This window comes from Prionailurus bengalensis, chromosome B1 (genome assembly GCF_016509475.1).
Source record: "Prionailurus bengalensis isolate Pbe53 chromosome B1, Fcat_Pben_1.1_paternal_pri, whole genome shotgun sequence".
NCBI lineage: Eukaryota > Metazoa > Chordata > Mammalia > Carnivora > Felidae > Prionailurus > Prionailurus bengalensis.
The window spans coordinates 94,351,703-94,373,228 of NC_057344.1; the positions used below are offsets into that span (position 1 = coordinate 94,351,703).

General features: G+C 33.8%; 1 pseudogene; it reads right to left on the minus strand.

The window, feature by feature from the left end:
- Window positions 1-2,145: 2,145 nt before the first annotated feature.
- Window positions 2,146-3,205, minus strand: LOC122467999 (annotated as a pseudogene).
- Between the last annotated feature and the right edge of the window lie 18,321 nt (window positions 3,206-21,526).

Here is a 21,526-nt window from a genome sequence, read left to right on the forward strand (position 1 = left end):
ACATCCTTACATATTCATTGTACAGCTTAGTTGTCCTATGTGTACTGATAATTCTGAAGCATTTGTCCACATAGTATATTGCGGTTTGTCACTGTTTGTTAACTTGAGATTTCCAATACTAAGTAACTAAAAAATAAATATTTCAATTTTATACTTCTAAATGTTGTAAACTTATTTATATTTTATAGTTTATAAAATATATTGATGAAATTGTGCAAACAATATTTTCACCTAAATTTTCATATCATAGGATTCTGATACTTATGTATTCAATAATATTTTCTACTGTTAAACTATATGATAAACTGTAAAAATATTTGTTCAATAGTACTTACACGACAGGGATATTGGCAGCCAACATTTTAATAGAGATGACTAATTTTTAGGCAAACCTGTCAACAGTTGCATTATTATTGAAGAAATATTAAATGTGGAACAAAAACTGAAAATAAGAGTGAACTTTTAAAAAATTATAAAACTTATTTACTTAGAATTCTAAGTTAAAAACTTATTTTGCTTATCCCTTTGAACAACTGAGTGAGTGAGGCATACATGCTAGATTACATTAGCCCCATTTTTGCAGACAAGAATGGAAACAGTATTCCTGTATTTAGTATAAAACAGATATGAGACAGAAACTCTGGGCTTTCACACTCACAAATGCTCTTTTGCCGTTGCTTTTTGATATATCATTTTTAAGTAATTTGATTTCACAAGGCTTTAAAGTATAAGTGTAGGTTCTAACATCTATTCCTAGCAGGTTAACTCTTGGGCCAACCAACCTAATTAATTCTCTCATAACTGGGCACATTTTAAGGCATTGTTATACTTAATTTTTTTTATATTTATTTAAGTAATCTCTACCTCCCAACATGGGGCTCAAACTCACAACCCCAAGATCAAGAGTCACATGCTTCTCCAACTGAGCCAGTCAGGTGCCCCCAGCATTGTTATACTTCTAACTCAACCGCACAGCTATATTTGAGGGCCCCATGAGCCAAAGGTGCAGTAAAGCTTATCTTAAGGGATCAGGGGACACAATGTTTAAGCATGTTTTCAAGTCTTACCCTATGCCTGGCACACCCTCAGCAACTACTCAGATGTCAATTGAGGAAACAAAGTGAAAAGATCAGAGGAAGGCCCACCTAGGAGTTGGACACTGATGATAAACACAAGCAGTATCAGATCCTCTTTTTAGGTCCAATGTCTCAAGGAGCCCTAGTGTTGGTCTACTACATTGTTACCCACAGGTTAGAGAGCAATAATACTTTTGGAGTCTAGACTATGCAAGGACAGGGTCCAATTAAGACTGCCTGGGGACTAACAGACCTACTGGTACTAATTTCATCTATGCCAAACCAAGAAACTACCATTCTGAAGCCCAGCAGAAATAAATGATGGGCATTTCCCTGAGGTAGGATCAGGGGGCACAGGAATCCACCACTCTGTTTCTAGTAGGAAACACCGAACTGGCTCCAAGGGAAATAAACTGTATTGGTAAGCTTTGGTCTTGCACAGGACATGACCAGAGGAGACTAACAAGGTTAGGGTCCAGGTGATCAGTCCATATAGTGCCAGACTTCCTCACATAAGGTGCATGAGTCCCTAAGAAGGTCTATGAACTTCAACACAAAAATTTGAGTGTGTCTATTTTCCTGGGAAAGGGTCCTTCCCTTTTCATAGACTCAAGAATAAGTAAAATCCTGAGCTAGAGAAAAGGACTAAGCCAATGGCAGGCTAGGATAAGGAAGCCACCAGATGTACTTCAGTGCGAGCCAAATCTGTGAACTCGCAAACCTGTCACTGAAAAGTTAGAACACGGATTCACAGCAGAGACAACAGAGTTGTGTCTTTGTGTTCTTTGTAATTGTATTTCAAGTTCCTTCCAAAACAAGGTCCTGGGGATCCCCAGTTTCAAGTATGTTCTTGGGCTTGGTCCACTGCTGTCTTGTATTCATGCTTAGGAATTCATTTACCAATGTTAATCCCCAGGCTGGGAGATGTGACATAGAAGGACTCCCTCTTCCATGGCACGAGTCCTTTGCTGAATTCAACACAGAAAACACACTGGAACTTTTCCTTGGAACTGGGCTGTGATGAGAAGTGCCTGCCTGGAGTATCATCATCTTTTCTTTGGCCCCTCACTCTAGTTTCTGAAGATAAAGCAGAAAATAACAATTCTAAAAGATAAAACACATGCCTCCAATGTGCTGTGCTTTCAGATATTCTGGGTTTAATTCAGCTGCCTAGAGAGCTGATTGATGCGTTCACCTTGTTAGGCAGCTAAGCCCACTTCCTTGAGGAAGCCCACTCTATTCCTGGTAGCATGACAGGCCACTGAGAGATAGAAAGTACATAAGAACTCAGAGGTCACCTGGAATTTCTTCCCCAGAAAAGCAATTTCATGAAAGAGGTCTTCTAAGAAATAGCACCATACTTTCCCAGGTACTCCTCAATCACTGTGTTGTCTGTCAAATGGATGGTTTTATTATTTTTTTAAGTTTATTTATTTATTTTTGAGACAGAGAAAGAGAGACAGAGAGTATGCACATGCACATGAGTAAGTGGGGGTAAAGGCAGAGAGAGAAAGAATCCCAAGCTGACAGCATGGACCCCCACACAGGGCTCAATCTCAGGAACACCATGAGATAATGACCTGAGCCAAAATCAAGAGACATTTAAGTGACTGAGCCAACCAGGCAACCCAGGGATGATTTTATTCTTGATCTTGGTTTGTCCACATTTCAAGATGAGTTCCCGGAAAGAGTTCAGATTTGGAAATCCCTAGTTCACATAAGTTTCCACTATATGCAGCATTTTTATGGTCTGGTGGGGTCACTCTGACAAAGATACCACTGAAAATCTGCAGGTGAAGCTTTGCAATGGTCCTCTACACCAGTGAACTCACTCTTAATCCTTTGATGTGTACAACAAAGGCCAAGGAGTGTTTATCTGCCACTTCCAAGCCATGAGGTTTATTTCTAGTCATCTAAGTCACATCCTGTCATGTTGCTGCCTCCAGGAATGATGTAGGAACCATTCCAGTCATTTAAACTTGAGCTCTTTTCCTCTCTTCTGCTCTTTCTTGTCCAAAAGTGCCTGCTTTGCTTGAGTGGCTTTAAGGGCCTGATAAGCCTTCCTCTTTTTCAGGAGAGTGTCTGGAACCAAAGAGATCTTTTTTCTCCACTTTTGCTCCACCATGATTCTAAAGCTGCCAAGAGTGAGCTTTTAATGATGTTATAGCCCACATGGATTTAGTCATCAGCATTCATCTTGCAACAGGGCCATAGAAGTCAAGTGACTACAATAAGAGATGGAAACATTTCCCAAGTTCTTACATTTTCTTTTCCTTCTATAATGCATACTTAAGAAAAAGAGATAAAAGCCAACTTTCTCCCTTTTCTCCTTCATCACTTTCCAGATTTCATCATTTTACAAATTTTATTATTTCTATGTAATTAATGAAGTGTTTTGTGCTTTGGTAATTATCATTTGAGCCTCTTATATCTAAACCTTTTTATACTCCAAGAGCTTATGCAAGACTTTAATTTTATACTTTTTTATTCTAGTAATGTGGGAGTAATATTGCATGCATTTCACAGAATACTGAACTCCAACCAATTTTTATGTGCCAAAGATGATCCTGTCAACTGTGTTAAATAACAGTATTGTTTTTAATGTAATTTTTAAATAACTTAGTAAAAGTTAAGCACATAGAATAGAGAACAACCATAAGAATATAAATCCTGAGGGCTTTTAAAATATATTAGTTGGAATATTATGTGCAACAGTTAGCTGTTTCTATCAAAAAAACAGACATATTAAAATAAAAAATAAGTTGGAATAAACCATATGGATGAAAATTTCTCATCTGTTAAATAAGATTATCCCAAATAAAATATTTATAACACTTAACTGTTTTCTTTCAATACAAATGGATTCTAGCAGGTAAAAATGATATAAGCTCATAATGTTCACTCTGTGAAAACTGAGTAAAATACCAGAAGCATAAGTAAGGAAAAAATACAATAGTATTTCATATGAAAAGGACTTAAATATATGGACAAGGATTTAAAAAAAACTGTCTCAAATAACAGAAAATGGATATACATCTTTTATTTATTTAGCTCTGACCAAAATTATGTATGTCTTCAGAATTACAACTTCGTCTTAACAACACACTTTTATTTTCAATTGGCTTATTCTCATGCTTTTGTTTCTGACCTTCGAAACATATCTTATTGTACCCATGTAGTAGTTCTATTAGGAGAAACATCAAAAACAGCAGTGTTCAGCGAGTCTTTTAAAAATTATACTATTAAACAAATAACATGAAAAGACTAAACAGATCAGCTAACAATGAGGTACTGGAAGCCAGCCAGTCTTCAGGCAATAAAGAGACGGTTATTAGTTCACTTGCCTACTAGGCTGAAGATTTACAGAGAATAAATACAAATAAAATCCAAAAGCATTCCTGTAAAACATTATATACAAAAGGTGAAATGGGGGTAACTAACAAAGAGAGAAAGTGTAAACATTTAAAATACATATTGAATTATGACCTCTAGCAATATGACAATGCTATAACCTGCTTGGCAGGAATAATGGCACGCAGAATTACCAAGCTGCAAAAATAGAACAAAAAAAAAAAGTAAAGAAAAAGTTTGGCCATGTTGAGCAAAGACATTAAAAACAACCGACTGCTTTAATAAACATAATTCACAAACAAACATGCTAAAGAAAGAGTAGCTTCTCCTGCCATACACAATATATTTTATATATGAAGTGATTGAGTTTACCTTGGTCTTTCTTTTCTTAAGCACTTAACAAATGCCCTTTTAAATATAGATAGATTAGATAGATAGATAGATAGATAGATATAGATATCCACTACCAGAACTCTGCATTCTATTCTGGAGTGAGAAAATTATGATGTAATATGATATATGTTTTTTTTAAATACTTTTGTTCACTTTTCTGTTAAACAACTAGAAGGAAATATCCAATTGGTTGTTGAATATGTAGCTCACAAGCTTGAGCAAGTGAAAATCATGATGATGATAAAAGGCATGAGCATGAATTAAGAACTGAGAGTGAAAGTAAGAGTGAAGTAAGAATTGAGCCCTGTGATACATCTACAGGTAAAAAAAAATAGAATTAGAAAAAAAATCCATAAAATAGAGACTAGACAAAACAGAGGCACAGACTGGGAATAAATTAGTAATATAAAAAATAATAACTCTTTGGACCTATTTAGGTGAATCAAAATGTTGCAAGTTTTGAGTTGTACATAATGCACTAGAGGGCTCTAATAGGTCAAGGTCATGGTTAAAATTGCACTCTTGCATGGGCTATGTCAGCCAGCCAATCCAGTGATGTTAGAGCTATATCGACTATAGATGAGGTTGTTATATAGAGTCTAACACAGATTGCAATAGAAGACTTACAGTGTGGACTGCGGAGGCTGAGAGAAAGGCTGTGTCTTATGTAACAGGAACTATTCAACATTTTCAAAGCAGAACCTCACTTGTTACCAAACTCTAATAGACATAGAACTTCTGATCAAGTGGCCAGCCTCAGGAGTATATGAAAGGAGCTGACCATAAAAAAAGTAATATTCTCAGATATAAGGATCCAATATGATGTAAATGATACTTTTGAGATAAGAACTTCATGTGTAAAGAAGGCACAAGTAAATACTATGAACGAGTGGCCTAGTCTACCCCATCACCCAACTCTGTTACACTGATGCCCAACCTCATGGATTTTCACCATACAACTGGTGAATGATGAAAAAACTCATATCCAGTTGACAGATGAATCAGGTTCCCATGTTAGAATAAGCTGAAGATAAATTGCTGCCACACTTTAGCCATATTCAGGGTGGATCTAAAGAATAATAGGGAAGGAACATTTTCCTAGCATGCAGATCAGCAGGAAATATACTTGACCATTTAATTTTCATAGAAAGATAAGATTCCCAACATACAGCTATCCTTGGATTCCTTTTTAAAAATTAACTGAATGGATTTGTCTTTTCTCCTTTTTTGTATGCAGGGCCTCTGCCTGTACCGCCAACAGAAGATTTGCAGAATTGTTATTTATTGCCATGAAATTCCTCACAAAATTGTCTCACATCTAGCTGTCTTTAGGTGAAACACCATGGAATTTATTGGTCACACCATATTTCATAGACTGAACTGTTCTGGTCCCATGAAGTGATTAAAGACCCCTAAAAGACTACCGAAGATACTAGCATCCTGCATAGGAGGGATGATATCCTCCAGAACACAATATATATATATAGTATATATGTATTATATATATGTAATTTTAAGTTCATCTCACCACTGAGGCACTGGCTGCCAACCATCCACTATGGCTGATGCAGTATACATATTGAAAAAGTAGTATGTGGTGCTAGGTTTCCCAAAGCTATGGTTTAATGAATTAATGGAAATCAATCATTCCCTTTGACTCAATTATACAAATTTTACTTCCTATCCTGATAAACACTGGCTGTGATGGATTAGAGGTCATAGTTCCTTGGAGGGAAACTTCCACCAGCAGAGAGATTAAGATTTTACTAAACTTGAAGTTGTAAGTTATACCTGATCACATCAGTCTCCTCATACTAGTAAATATGAATAAAATAAAAGAAGGAGGGTGCCTGGGTGGCTCAGTTGGTTAAGCGTTTGACTTCAGCTCAGGTCATGATCTCGCAGTTCGTGAGTTCAAGCCCTGCATCAGGCTCTGTGGTGACAGCTTGGAGCCTGGAGCCTGCTTTGGATTCTGTGTCTCACTCTCTCTCCCTCTCACCTGCTTGTGCTCTGTCTCTGTCTCTCAAAAATACATAAATGTTAAAAATTGATTAAAAAAGGAAGGATCTAGTGGTACATTTAATTTTTCCTCATAGCTATGAGAAACTAAGATAGATTACTAAACAATAGAAGAGAAGATTAATAGGTTATTTTTGGACTTCCACATCTGATAAAAATTGTGAATAGGCAATTGAAGAAATCAAAGCCGAACAAAAGCAAGTTACCCTGAGGTAACTCAGGGTCCCTGACCTCAGGGAGAAAGTCTTGGCCATCCCTGTGGTCTCACTAAAATGTTTATTGACTCTAAAGGGAACTGATGAGGAAGAGGAAGATAATATCAACAATGTCTTCAGAGCCAGTTGCCATAGCAAGAGCTTCAGCTTGTTATCCCCCTGCATTGAATTGCTACGTGGAGATTGTAGCTTGTTGCCACCTTGAGTGTGTGGTGATTGCTTGGATTCAATGGACAGCAGATGCATATGTGAACAGTTCAAAGGATAGACTGTGTTAAATCTTTGCTGTTAACTGCCTCACATCTTCTCAGCCTCAATCCTGATTACAACCCCAGATAAAGTGCATTTTTTTCTGTGCAAGATTTTATTTGTTTTGTTTATAGAGATTCAATTACACACCATCATTTCTTCCTCACAAAGCTTCTCTAACATCACATTGTGGTTCCTAAAGCGGAGTGCACTCCCTTGGCCCTCTTAAATGCGCAAAATGAAAATGCAGTGTCCTTAACACAAGGGAACAACTCACAGTTAACTGTAAAGGAATCTAAGGAATAGATGTTTCTACTTTTAGTTTTCATCACAAAAATTTTTGAGATGTTTTTGATACAATTCCTCAGAAGAGCCAACAAAAATAAGAACTGGTCTCCTATGGTAATTGCTAACTCAAGAACAAATCCTACATTTGTATTCCCTCCTTCCTGGTTGCCTTCCCCTCAGTCCCCGGCCTGCTAACTGAAATAAAAATTTTTGTCTCAGGTTCTGCTCTGGGAAAGCCAAGCTAATCAAGCAGTCATCATACTAGAAATGTATACATACCTAATCTAGATGAGAATAAAACAATCTTTTCTTTATGAAAACCTTCAGACCCTGGTATATTTTTAAAATTATGATTAAGCATAAAATTTTAAACATATTTTAATCAATTGTCTCTCCAAATATGGTAGAATGCATTATAATTCAACCATTTTTAGCAGGTATTTGCTAAATATCGTCCACATAAGAGGTCTTATACAAGTCAAGATATACTACTTTATACTATTTCCAAAGTATTTCCTTTAGGAGATTTCAATTATGTTTCCTGTGTCATCAATTATTCTTAATGGATAAAATATAAAGTGATGAGTTATTTATAAAGGTGTAGGAATAAAAACAAAACAAAAGCAAAAGGCAAAAACAGCAAACAATTAAGCATAAAACCAAAACTGATACCACGACCACTTCTATATCCACCCCGACCACCACCACCACAAATCTTATTAGCTAGTGAAATGTTTTGATGACTAATCAGATACTGATATATTCGCTGAAGACTCAAAATCATATTTTCTATGAATAATGAAAATAAATTATAGCTCAGTTATATATACTTGAAATCAGTGAACACAGAGCTATTTTCAACCAGTTTTAATCAAGAGAATGAAAGCATAAAACACACACACAAACACGCCAACCTTTAGGGGTGCCTGGGTGGTTCATTCGGTTGACTGAATCTTGACTTTGGCTCAGGTCATGATCTCACGGTTCGTGAGATCGGGTCCTGCATTGGCTCTGTGCTCAGCATACAGCCTACGTGGGATTCTCATTCTCTCTCTCTCTCTCTCTCTCCCTTTGTCTCGCTCAATGCCTCTCCTCTGTGCTCACTCTCTCAAAGTAAATAAATAAACTTAAAAAAATTGGGGGGACATTTTTTAAAAAAAGAATAATTAAGATGTTATTTCTTTATATTAATTATAAATATTGATTCTAAATTTGGTTACCGGACAGTGCTTTTATTTATTTTTTTCAATTTTTTATTTAAATGTTAGTTAACATACAGTGCAATACCGTTTTCAGGAGTAGAATCCAGTGATTCATCACTTACATATCACGCCCAGTGCTCATCACAAATGGCAGTGCTTTTCTTCCCCAGTGAAGACTACATCTCCAGTATGGTCTTTTCAACCGGCTTATTATATATTTTTATTGAAAAAAAAAACCCTAATTTCTAAGAGTTGAAAGCAAGCAATAATACTAAGGCTTTTAAAATTGGAGACAATGGGGTGCCTGGGTGGCTCAGTCTGTTAAACATGTGACTCTTGATTTCAGCTCAGGTCATGACCTCGTGGTTTGTGGGATCAAGCCCCATATTGGGCTCTGCACTGAGCCCAATTATTGACATTGGCACTTTAAGGTTAAGTTACCAAACTTTGCACTATTCCAATTCTGTCAGTAAGTTGACAATTAAATCTGGAAATTTGAGGCTAATGTGCATATATTTTGTTGATATACAAACTGATTTCAGTAAAGGGTGAAAGTGAATACTAATATAATGCAGTCAAGATTATTTCACAGAATATAAATTGACCTAAAATAATTAATATACGGACTATTCCCTAAAATGTTACAGTTAATAGAATTTGAGTTACAGGTGTAATAAATAGAGGTTGTAATGAATAAATTATTATAAAGAAGAAATAATGATTATTTTTTGAAAAATTCACCCATCATTTATTTCAAGTGGTATTAAGTGCCCATTATGTGCCAGTTTGGGTCCTGAGGATATCATGGTTAAGTAAATGGCTCTTCTCCTTAAGTCATTTATAGATAAGTTGAACTTATGTCCAGTTTTCCCAGGAACGTGCATATTTATGTCTGTTTTAAAATATTATTTATTAAGAAGACTCTTTTTGCTCTCAAATGTACCATTGTATACATGATAATATGATTACTCTATTTGCAAACCTGATAAAACTCTTATATAGAGAAATATTGAAAGAAATTTAAGTCACTAAAGTAGATCCTTTTTTTTTTTAAAGTAAATTAGATCTTTAGTTCCTTTTATACTTTCAATCTTATCTTACCTGCATCTACTGAGGCAACTTCTTTTAAACCGCAGTGGAAGCTGAATAAATATCTGATTATCTATCAACAGAATCAATCTTACACCACAGAAGTCAGTAAATTAATTTCATCCAGCGGTGTTAAATCCTGTTTGGAGAAAACTGTGTAAAGAGGATTATGACAACATATTATAAATTGACTGTAAATAAACTTGTAGCCTTCTCACGGGGAAAGACATATTTGCTTTTACAAATGAGTGTTCCATCATTCTCTGTTCCCCTGTTTTAGATAAAACTGAGATATAGGGTATTTATCATTAGCACTTTGTAGATGTAGAATGTATTTTAAAGGTATTTATTAAATAAATACTCTTTTGAAAACAACACAAAGTCTTACGATGTAAGTCTCAATATAAATTGAATTCTATAATGTGATAGAATGGGAGTGGAGTCCAGATAATTAAAAAAAGTTTGCTCAGAACGCCAAAGACATAATTAAAATTTCTCACTGGCCTAAAACATTATTCTTTAACTGTGCTTAGGTTGGATCTATCTACTAGGAAAGGAAAAAAAAAAAAGGAGAAGTTTTGATAATTCCTTTTTTAAAAATTCAAATCACCACATAACATTTTGAGGCACAGAGGTATTAGAAACACATTTTGCTAATTTAATGAAGTTTTTCATGTATTTACAAATATCTAAGAGAAATATAAACAACAATAAAATCTATTTCTCCATAGAGATAGTAAAGATAAAAATTATAGCTCTTCAAATTACATCAACAATAAACTCTCAAAATAATTTGTTTCTTATTCCAATGAACAAGATATTACTAATCCTAATGTAAAAAATCTGAATACTTTTGCTGCATATTTAAGAAAAAAAAGCTTCTATCATATTTCAGAGTGCGGAGAGAGTGGCAATGACTTCTTCACCACTCTTCCTACACATAATTCCTCTCCACTATGCTTTGTAAAGTGTATTTCTTATAGTATACGCTTACTTAATATTTGATGGACTTTGAAATTTAGAAAATAAACTGGGAAGAATAGCTGAGCATTTGTGGTTCTTTTGGGGAAAAATGAAATGATAAAATGGATACAAAAGACTTGTCTCTACATTTCTAGATTTAAAATAATAATAATAATAATAATAATAATAATAACTTTGCTAATTCTGGTAAAATGAGTGAATGGAACTAGATCATTTTCAAACTGTCTTACACTGTTATTTTTTTAAATGACTTCCTTTCCTTGGGGGGAAAACAACAAAATTTTTGAGTTATGTTCATCAAAGAGACCTGGGAAGTGCCACAGCTTGCAGCTGAATTTAAATGGTTTATAAGGAGATAACAACATAAAGGTTACGATTCAAAATTAATTTTTTATAATTAGCTGAGAGGATTTTTAATTGCCTTAAATATAAATATTATAGAGTGTGCTACCTAAGGCAAAATGAGCTTCCTTTTTGAGATTAACCTTTTTTTCTATATTATTTACTAAGATTTTAAAACATTTATTAACAAATTTCTATTTAAAGTTCTGAAACTCATTCTCTAAACAAAAAAAATGCATGTTGAGTTAAAAATTCATGTGATTAAAGTCATATTTATTTATGTATATATAGTAGTATCAAACATACTTAATAGACAATACATTTTGTATAAGCTTATGATTTTGAGTGACAAGATAATAGCAAATTAAAATTTTTTCCAAATAAAAACTAAAATCATCCTTCATTGTTATGAATCACAAGATAATTATTTACCAATTTTACAACAGTCTACCTATCTACTAATCTAGATGAATAAATATAAATATATCTTCATGATAGTTTTATGTGTCAACTTAAAGGGTGTTTTTTGATGACGTCAAAATTCAAATCTGTGATTTTGAGTAAGGCAGATTGCTCTCAGAAATGTGACCTCATCCAATCAATTGTAGGCTTGAATAGAAAAAATAATAATAATTTGAGTCTTTGAGGAGCACATGAAGAAATTCTCCAGATGACTGCCCTCAGATTTCATTGCACCACCAGCTCTCCTGAGTCTCCAGCATTCAGCCACACTGCTGATTTTGGAAATGCTAGGCAGCAAAGTAATGTAAGCCAAATCCTTAAAGTAAATGGATAGATGATAGATATAGATAGATGATGATAGATGATAGATAGATAGATAGATAGATGATAGATGAGAGAGAGAGAGAGAGAGAGAGAGAGAGAGAGAAGGCTGACCTTTGAACCATGTAGAGTTTAAGGGCACTGAACCCCCATTATGGTCAAAATCCATATGTAACTTTTGACTCCCCCCAAACTTAACTACCAATAGTCTACTGTTGACATCAAACCTTCCCAATAAACAGCTGATGAACACATATTTGGTACGTTATATGTATTATATACTGTATTCTTACAATAAAGTTAGCTAGAGGAAAGAAAATGTTATTAAGAAAATCATAAAAAAGAGAAAATGCATTGATACCACCGTGCTGTATAAGTGGACCTGTGCAGTCCAAACCCTTGTTGTTCAAGAGTCAACATATACACACATAAGGGTTGTACATAATACATATATATAATATAATATAATATAATATAATATAATATAATATAATATAATTATGTATCATATAATGTATATTAATTTTGTCTGTCTGGATAACCCTGGCTAATACACTCTTCAAAATCAATGTGATTTAAATGATATGTATTTACAGAGCCATCATCCCTGACCTAATATTAGCAACATAAATGATTACAATATGAACAAAAATTCAATCACAATGCCATCAAAAGGAATTTCTAGATAAATTTCTTAAATCAAAAATTTTATTTCTCATCCTATGTAGACTATCATAAAAAAAAATCTGACCTTCACAATAAAGCAAGTTCCATCACTTCTTCATCACAAAAAATGTGGTGCCACACTAAGCTAATTTTTATTTTGTTCCAAATTGATTTTAATAAAGTTCAGTTACAACATTAGTTAGTATGGATATAATATTCTACGTTGTGTTAATAAGCAACTCTAAGACTTAATGGTCTATGAAAAGAAATTATTTTTCTATCTCATGCTAAATGTCCATTGTGAAGTGAATGCACCCCTACTACAAAAAGAGAGATAAGTTTAGGTAAGAGAGATAAAAGAGATAAGGTTAACTGTGAGCTTAAAGCTTTAGAAGTGACACATATTACCTTGACACAAATTTTATCGGCTAAAATGATTTACATGACCTCTCTTGATTTCAAACTCCAAGGATGTACAGTTCTCTTTCTAGATGGATCATCACAAATCACAATTACTAAGTCTGAGATAATTGGCAGCGATGGAAGGATTATCATTCTGCAGAAAGAGTCACTGCAAATTACGCTGCCAACATTGACATTGATAAGGTGCAGCAGTATAATCCTTCCCCAAGAAGAGCAGCAAATATTTTGAATCGTAATACAATATCACACCTATTTGGTGTCAATCTTGTAGAGAGAACTGCACACATTGTCAACAGACAGAGGTAATGGAAAGTGATATTTTGGTGTGTTAGAAAGATATTTTTAAGCGAGTGGTGTAACAACAAAACAGTAGAAGTGTGAGTTTTTTGGGTAGTAATAAATATCTTGTCTCTTAAATATTAAAATATGAACCCAACAATCATATCTCAAACAATGCTATTTTAAAGTCTCCTGGAATCAATAACCTCCAATTCCCATTATATGGCAATTGCATATATTCCTGATTTGAAACACTTCTTTGTTCTTGAGAAGTTTTCAAAGAAGAATGAGACCAAGAAGAAGAACTTGAAGGGACAAATAAAGAAGAGGAAAAATGAGAAGGAAAGGAAATAAAAAGAGAAATATGGACTTAGAAATACAATTTTTCTTATCAGCACCATTTTCATTTCTCACAAATCTGTGATGTAAATTAAAAAAAAGAATCACCATTTGCTGTAAGAGAATAAAATTTTGATAGCATCATAGTCAAACCTTTCTATTTAAAAACACACAAAAAGAATTAACAGAAAATATTTATGTAAATTAAAGTTTTATAGTGAAATAACATTATGATTTGTATTTTTAAATGACAGTGAAATACGCTTTTTCCTAGTAATGATGAAGATGTGTATGTGTGGGAGGGTGGTAAATCTTTTCTTTTTCTGATGGCTTCAACTGAATTGTGAATCTTACCAATTATCCAAAATTGTTTTACATGATATGACTGGACATTTGGGAAAGTGCACATGTTTTGCAATGTAGATTTGAGTTGCAATTTTGACTCAGAATGGTAATTAGTGATTATGGACTAATAGTTACCTTTTCTGAATTTAATTTAATGTATAAAATAATGATAATCATAGTGAAATCTCTTGTCATGATACTTTTTCTCCAGCCTTATGAATACATTGAAAACTATCAAAACACATTTAAACTATTTTTTAAAACACACCATTTCACAAGAAATAAATACATGGTTTCTTCTGTATTGTTTTAGCTGAAAATAAGACCATTTGACTTTTTTGCCTCCTTTTTAGTAATTTCTGCTTCAAATGTACTTATACAAAGTAAGATTCTATAGATTTGCTAATTAAAACAGTAAAGTTAAGGAAACATGTTTGAGAATTCAAGGAATGTTTATGGGGACTTTGTACTTAGTATTTACAGTGTAAATTAACCATATACTTTGGTTCTAATTTGTTGTAAATTGAAAGCTAAAGTGCCATCTTTTCCATATCATTTTTTCCCTTACAATCATTTACTTATCAGTGATAGATGGAGCATTTGCTTGTCTTGAATAGCATGCTATACATCTATTTTAATGAATTTTAGCCATCAACTTAATTGATAGTTTCAAACAGAGGGATAGATTTATTCCCGCAATGAATAAAACTACTTAACATTTGCAGCCTGAATAAATTATGTTAACACTTCTATTGGCTCTCCATTTCAGCCTAATATACTGCTAATTTTAAAAGAAATCAATCAAACAGTATATAATATATCACTAGACCACAGTTTCTATATAAAGCAGAGTAAGTTTTTTTTATATATAATACTTTAAAACTATGTGTTAAATGATTTTGCCAGGAGCCTTCACTGAACCAAGAAGCTTTTGACTTGTCTGATGTATATCCCTGGGGCTCCCTTTATCATTTTTTACTTTAGACTATTTGTCTTTTCCTGGCATCCCACCTGTACAAGTGAGATGTCTCTATTGTAATAATTTATTATACAGAGTTTCAGAAAATTTGTCTTCTAATTAGAAACATAAATGAGTCTAGTCCATATGGTTTACTATAGAGAATGAAATACAAAGAGAGTGAAGATTAAATATTGACTTCTGAATATATATATAAAAATTTTCTCATATAAGTGAAAACCCCCAGTCAAATAGATAGATCCAGTACTTATGTTAGTGTGATATGGCACTTACATAAGGAAATATTATGGTTCAAAATTTATATAATATAATCATTTACATATCTTAATATTTTGTTATATAACTAAATCATGTAGGTTATTTACTTTTACTGCATTATTAAAATTCATTATTTTATTTTATTCTAATGAAGAACTGTAATTATCGCTGAATAATATTCTCAAATAGATTAGAGTTAACATGCTGCACAGAGGCAGAAGTTTCATTGATAAAAATTGCACTTATAATTTACCACAATATTTTATTATATGATATATAATATTGTCCTATGAGCCTTTATTTTTTCGTAAGTGAAATTATATAATCCTTCTATTTTCATTTCTGTAATATTATTTTCTCTTAATGAAACTGCACAAAAATTTATAAATTGAGTGCCTCACTTTAATTTTATTTTAATATGTTTAAAGAGAAAAAAAAACAAAGAAACCATAGGGTGATGCTCTAAAGTTGTTAATATTAATACTATAAAATTAAGATACATTTTATAAAACAGAATGTAATCAAATATAATTTCCACAAAAAGAGTTATGAAAAAGAATGGATGAGAAAGTACAGCCTACTGGAGGACAGCAAATTCACAGAAGATCTAAACATAAGTTGTAATGTCAACTGTACTAGATGGAATCTAAGACATACATATTATTTATTCCATGTAATGTAATGAAAGGACCTCATTTGAAATTATTTTTGATTCCTATTTATTTATTTTGAGAGAGAGAGCATGAGCAAGTGGGAGCAGGGGTAGACAGAGAGAGAGGACTGAGAATCCCATGCAGGATCTGTGCTGACCGCACAGAACCCTATGCAGGGCTGGATCCCACGAACTGTGAGATCATGACCTGAGCAGAAAACAAGAGTTGGACCCTTAACTAACTGAACCACCCAGGTGTCCCTAAAATGACCTCTTTTTAAATGCTCTGAACAAATATAAAAGGCCCACCTGACTTCGTCATCACTGATTTAAAGAATGGACCAGCCAGCATAGCAGAGTTTTATTTTTTTGTTTCCAGTTATCTTCAGTTGCATAGGTATACATGTGGCTAGTCAAAGTTGAATCCAAGGTTGGAATTTTTACCAGTTTTGTGAAATGACCCAGGAAAGTGACAAGCATGTTGAGGTTTTATGTGAGGCAATTATTCTACTGTTGGACAGAATCTAACGTAGGTCATTAAAGAAGTAAAAACTTGATAATGATGATTATCAATACAAAGATGACATACTTCAGGCACTGTACTAAGCTATCCTAAAATTTATTGTCACTAAATACCCATATTGTTTTTATCAATCAGAATATTGAAAAAGGCAGAGTGGGGATTCCTTGTATAAGCTCTGTGATCTCTATGGCCTGAGGTTGAAGAATCAAAGATTGGGTACTGCAATCATGTGATGGCTCATGAATTCACTTGTCTAGTTGTTGATTGTTACTGTCAAACTAGGACCACAGTTTCTTTGTTTATGAGCCTTGAATTGTGAAATCAGTTCAAGAGGTAGTTTGGGTTTCCCTACAGCATGATATGTATTTCCAAAGACAAGCACTCTATGACAGAAAAGGCCATGTGGAAGCCCTATGTTTATGATGTAACCTTGGAAGTAATGCAGCATCACTTCTGCCATGCTCTTTTTTATTCCCCCAGAACTTACATTTTTAGAGCAATTTTAGGTTCACAGAAAAATTGAGGGAAAGGTATCGAGATTTCCTGCATACCCTCTAAATTACACATGCATAGCCTCCTGCATTATCAATATCCTTCTTCAAAGTGATACGTTTCTTACAACTCATGAAACTACACTGGCTCATCATTATCATCCAAAGTCCACAATTTAGGGGCTCCTGGGTGGCTCAGTTGGTTAAGCGCCCAACTTCAGCTCAGATCATGATCTTGCGGTCTGTGAGTTCGAGCCCCGCATGGGGCTCTGTGCCAACAGCTCAGAGCCTGGAGCCTGCTTCAGATTCTGTGTCTCCCTCTCTCTCTGACCCTCCCCTGCTCATGCTGTGTCACTCTCTGTCTCAAAAATAAATAAATGTTAAAAAAAATAAAAAACAAAAACAAAACAAAGTCCACAATTTATATTATAGTTCACTCTTGGTGTTACACAATCTTATACAAAACTCATGTTGCCAATAAGTTTTGAAATATATATACAGGCATACATCCACCATTATAGTATCATACAGAGTAATTTCACTCCCCCAAAAGGCCTTCGTGGTCTGCCTACTTATCCCACCCTACTCTCCAACCCCTATCCACCACTGATGCTTTTCATGTATTCTTAGTTTTTCCTTTTCCAGAATGTAATATAGTTAGAATCATACTGTATGTAGTCTTTTTGATTGGCTTCTTTCACTTAGTAACATGCATTTAAAGTTGCTCCATGTCTTTTCATGATTGGATAGATAGTTTCTTTTTAGTGCCTAATAATATTCCACTGACCGGATGTACCACAGTTTATTCATTTATCCACTTACTAAAGGACATCTTTGTTATTTCTAAGTTCTAGAAATCGTGAATAAAACTGCTATAAATATCTGTATGCAGGTTTTTTAAAAAATTGTTTTGAATGTTTTGCTTATTTTTGAGACAGAGAGAGAGAATGAGCAGGGGAGGGCTGGAGAGAGAGAAAGACACAGAATCCGAAGCAGGCTCCAGGCTCCAAGCTGTCAGCACAGAGCCTGACACGGGGCCAGAAGTCATGAACCACGAGATCATGACCTGCATCGAAGTCGGACGCCCAACCAACTGAGCTACCCAGGAGCCCCTGTATGCAGGTTTTGGTATGGATAATAAGTTTGTAATTCCTTTGGATAGATATCAGAAAGTATGAGTTCTGGATCATATGGTAAGAATATGTTTGGTTTTGTCAGTAACTGCCAGACTGCCTTTCAAAGTGGCGTGCTATTTTGCGTTCCCACCAGTAGTGAATGAGAGCTTCTGTTACTCCACATTCTCACCAGCATTTGGTATTGTCATGGTTTTGAATTTAGCCATTCTAACAGGTGTGTGGTAGTATTTTACTGTTGTTTTCATTTGCATTTTCTGAGGACATATGATGTGAAGCATCTTTCCATATGCTTATTTGCCTTCTGTGTATCTTTGGAGAGTGTCTGTTAAGGTCCTTGCCCATTTTTTAATTCTTCAGAATTGTTTTCTAATTCTTCAGTTTTAAGATTTTTTTGTATATTTTGGGTAATAGTCCTTTATCACAATCCTTTAGCATATACATTTTTTGCAAATATTTTTCCTTTAATGTGGCTTGTCTTAGTCTCTTCATACTGTATTTGTAGAGCAAAAGTTTTAATTTTAATGAAGTTCATTTATTAATTATTTTTTCTCATGATCATATCTTTTGTGTTTTATCTAGATAGTCATCATTATATCCAGTGTCATTTAGGTTTTGTCCTATGTTTTCTTCTAGAGTTTTATAGTTTTGTGTTTTACATTGATGTCTGTGATCCATTTGGAGTTGATGTTTGTGAAGGGTGTAAGATCTGTGTCTAGGTCACTTTTTGCTGTTGTTGCATGTGGATCTCCAGTTGTTGCTGCACCATTTGTTGAGAAGACTGTCTTTGGTTCCTTGTATTGTCTTTGCTTCTTTATCAAAGTTCAGTTGACTATATTAATGTGGATTTGTTTCTGGGCTCTCTATTCTGTTCCATTGATCTATTTGTCTGTTCTTTCACCAATATCCTGCTGTCTTGACTACTATAGCTTTATAATAAGTATTAAAGTTGGGTAATGTCAGTCCACCAATGTTTTTCTTCTTCAATATTGTGTTGGCTATTCCGGAATTTTTGCCTGTCCTATAAGCTTTTGAATTAGCTTTTAATCACCCACAAAATAGATTGCTGGGATTTTTGTTGGTATTGCATTGAATCTATAGATCAAATGTGAATAATTGATATCATGCTAATATTGTATTCCTATCGATGAATATGGAATATCTCTTCATATATTTAATTGTTCTTTGATTCTGTTCTTCTGAGTTTGTAGATTTCCTCACATAGATCTCACACATATTTTGTTATACTTGAGAATTAAGATGTAGATATGTTTAGAATTAAGGCATCATTCTGTGTAGCACGTGAAGCTTCAGTCTTTCCATTCCTTATTTATTCAGTTTGGTACACGACTTTATCCACAAAATGTGTTCATTTCATTTATATTTTTAAGCTACCTAGCAAAAATTTTTGACAGTAACACACCATGTTAATCTTTCCTGTATTTATATTTATATATGTTTCTATCCATGATATTATTCTCTATATTCATTTTGCTCAACATTTTTCCTCTGTTAGACTTTTCTCCTTCCTCTCAAGCCATCCTCCAATTTACAGTCTGAGTGATTGTTAAATATATATATCTGATTATTCCATTTACTTTATTAAGATCTTTTGGTGTTTTCCCAATATACTTAGAGTAAAGCCCTTATATCACTTTCAACACTTCCATTATATGGTTCTCACTTAACTATGAAGAGTTTCTAACCCAAAAAAGTTTCCAAGTATATCTGCTTGTGTGTGCTGTGTATGTATGTGTGTGCGTGTGTGTGTGTGTGTGTGTGTGTGTGTGTGTGTGTGTGTCTGTAGGATTTTAGAACTGCTACTCCCCTATGTAGAAAATGTATTTTCTTCTTCTGACCTGTTCTTTTATAGGAATAACTACTATATGTATTTTAGTTCTCTATCTTCTTCATTCTCTTCAGCTGGACTTTATTCTCCTTTTCTTACATAACATCCTTATTTTGATACCACAGAAACCATCATATTGTATTCTATTTTTTTATTAAATTGACTGTATATCCTGGATGACTGACTATAAATTCAATTATAGATCTGTAGCAGTGACCATTTTGTCTCAAAATTTAGCAGATTTCCTGTAAAAAGTAAGCAATTCTTTAATTAATCAATTATTTATTTGATGGAAGGGCCATTGATTATAACAGTATAATGTATACATATTTTGCTGTATTTGTGTTCAAAGATAAATTAGGAGTGAGGATGAGTGAACTAGGAGTGAGGATAACTGAATTATATTGTTTTGTCTTTATACAACTGTAAAATTTACAAAACCACTTACATTATAACAGTCTAGGAAAGTATATTTCTATATATAAAGAGACAGTTTGAACTAGATAAATTTTCCCCAGCATAAAATGAGCCTGATAGAAAACCAATTTTCCTTCTAGAAAAATTTTTTCATTTCCATACCTATAAAATAGAGACAACTTCACTATCTTCCAAGATTATGGTTAGAATGCTATAAATATTTCAATGTCATATATAAACTTTTTTTTATTATTTTAGAGGGAGAGTGCACAAGATGGGGAGAAAGGCAAAAGAAGTGAGTGAGAATCTCAAGCAGGTTCCACTCTCATCATGGAGCCCAATATGGGGCTCAATCCCAAGATCCTGGGATCATGACCTTAGCTGAAATCAAGAGGCAGATGCTCAACTGACTGAGCCGCCCAGGCGCCCCACGACATTTTTGTTTTAATGAACAATAGAAAATTACAAGTATTTACTTGATAATATAATATTTTGCAAACTTGTGTAGTATTAAGTAAAATAAACCATTTATTACTAATATAAATTATATTTTTTAATGTCCTTTCTTTGGGAAAATAATACTCAACAAAAACAGTTGCTTAGTTTAGCTCCCATGTCAAATTCTGGGTTTTGTTGGATGAGATAATATGATTGGTAGCTTCATAAGAAACATTTTTGGCAAAGCTGTTGCCTCCCAAAAGGGATGCACTTACTAAAATAAAGGCAAGAGAATACTAAGTTTAAAAATTAAGTAGATTCCTTTCAATTACATATTAATTACTTCTAAGTGATATATTTGGTTTATTGGTAAATTACTCAGATACTGCAACTTTTGGTGGAGTCAGATTTTTTTTCTAGTTCTGTCTTTCCAAAATCCAAATCCAAATGATCTTCAAGTGTTATTCAGAAGAAAAAGGAAGAGAAGAAGAGGAAAAAAAGAAAAAGTAAAAGAAAACCTAATTTCTCTGATTTCTCTCCTCTACGACTTTTCTTATATTGAAATAATAAAAACCTGGGGAAGAAGAGTAAGTTTATAGGCTCTGTTTTGATTTATCCATTTTTATTTTGGGGTCTGTCTTTTTGGTCTAGTTACTCCTATTGTGAAAATAAATAAAAGAAACCTCATTTAAAATGGAGTTGGGAAGCCCTGAAGGCAATTGTTTTAAGTGCTTCATCTTCAA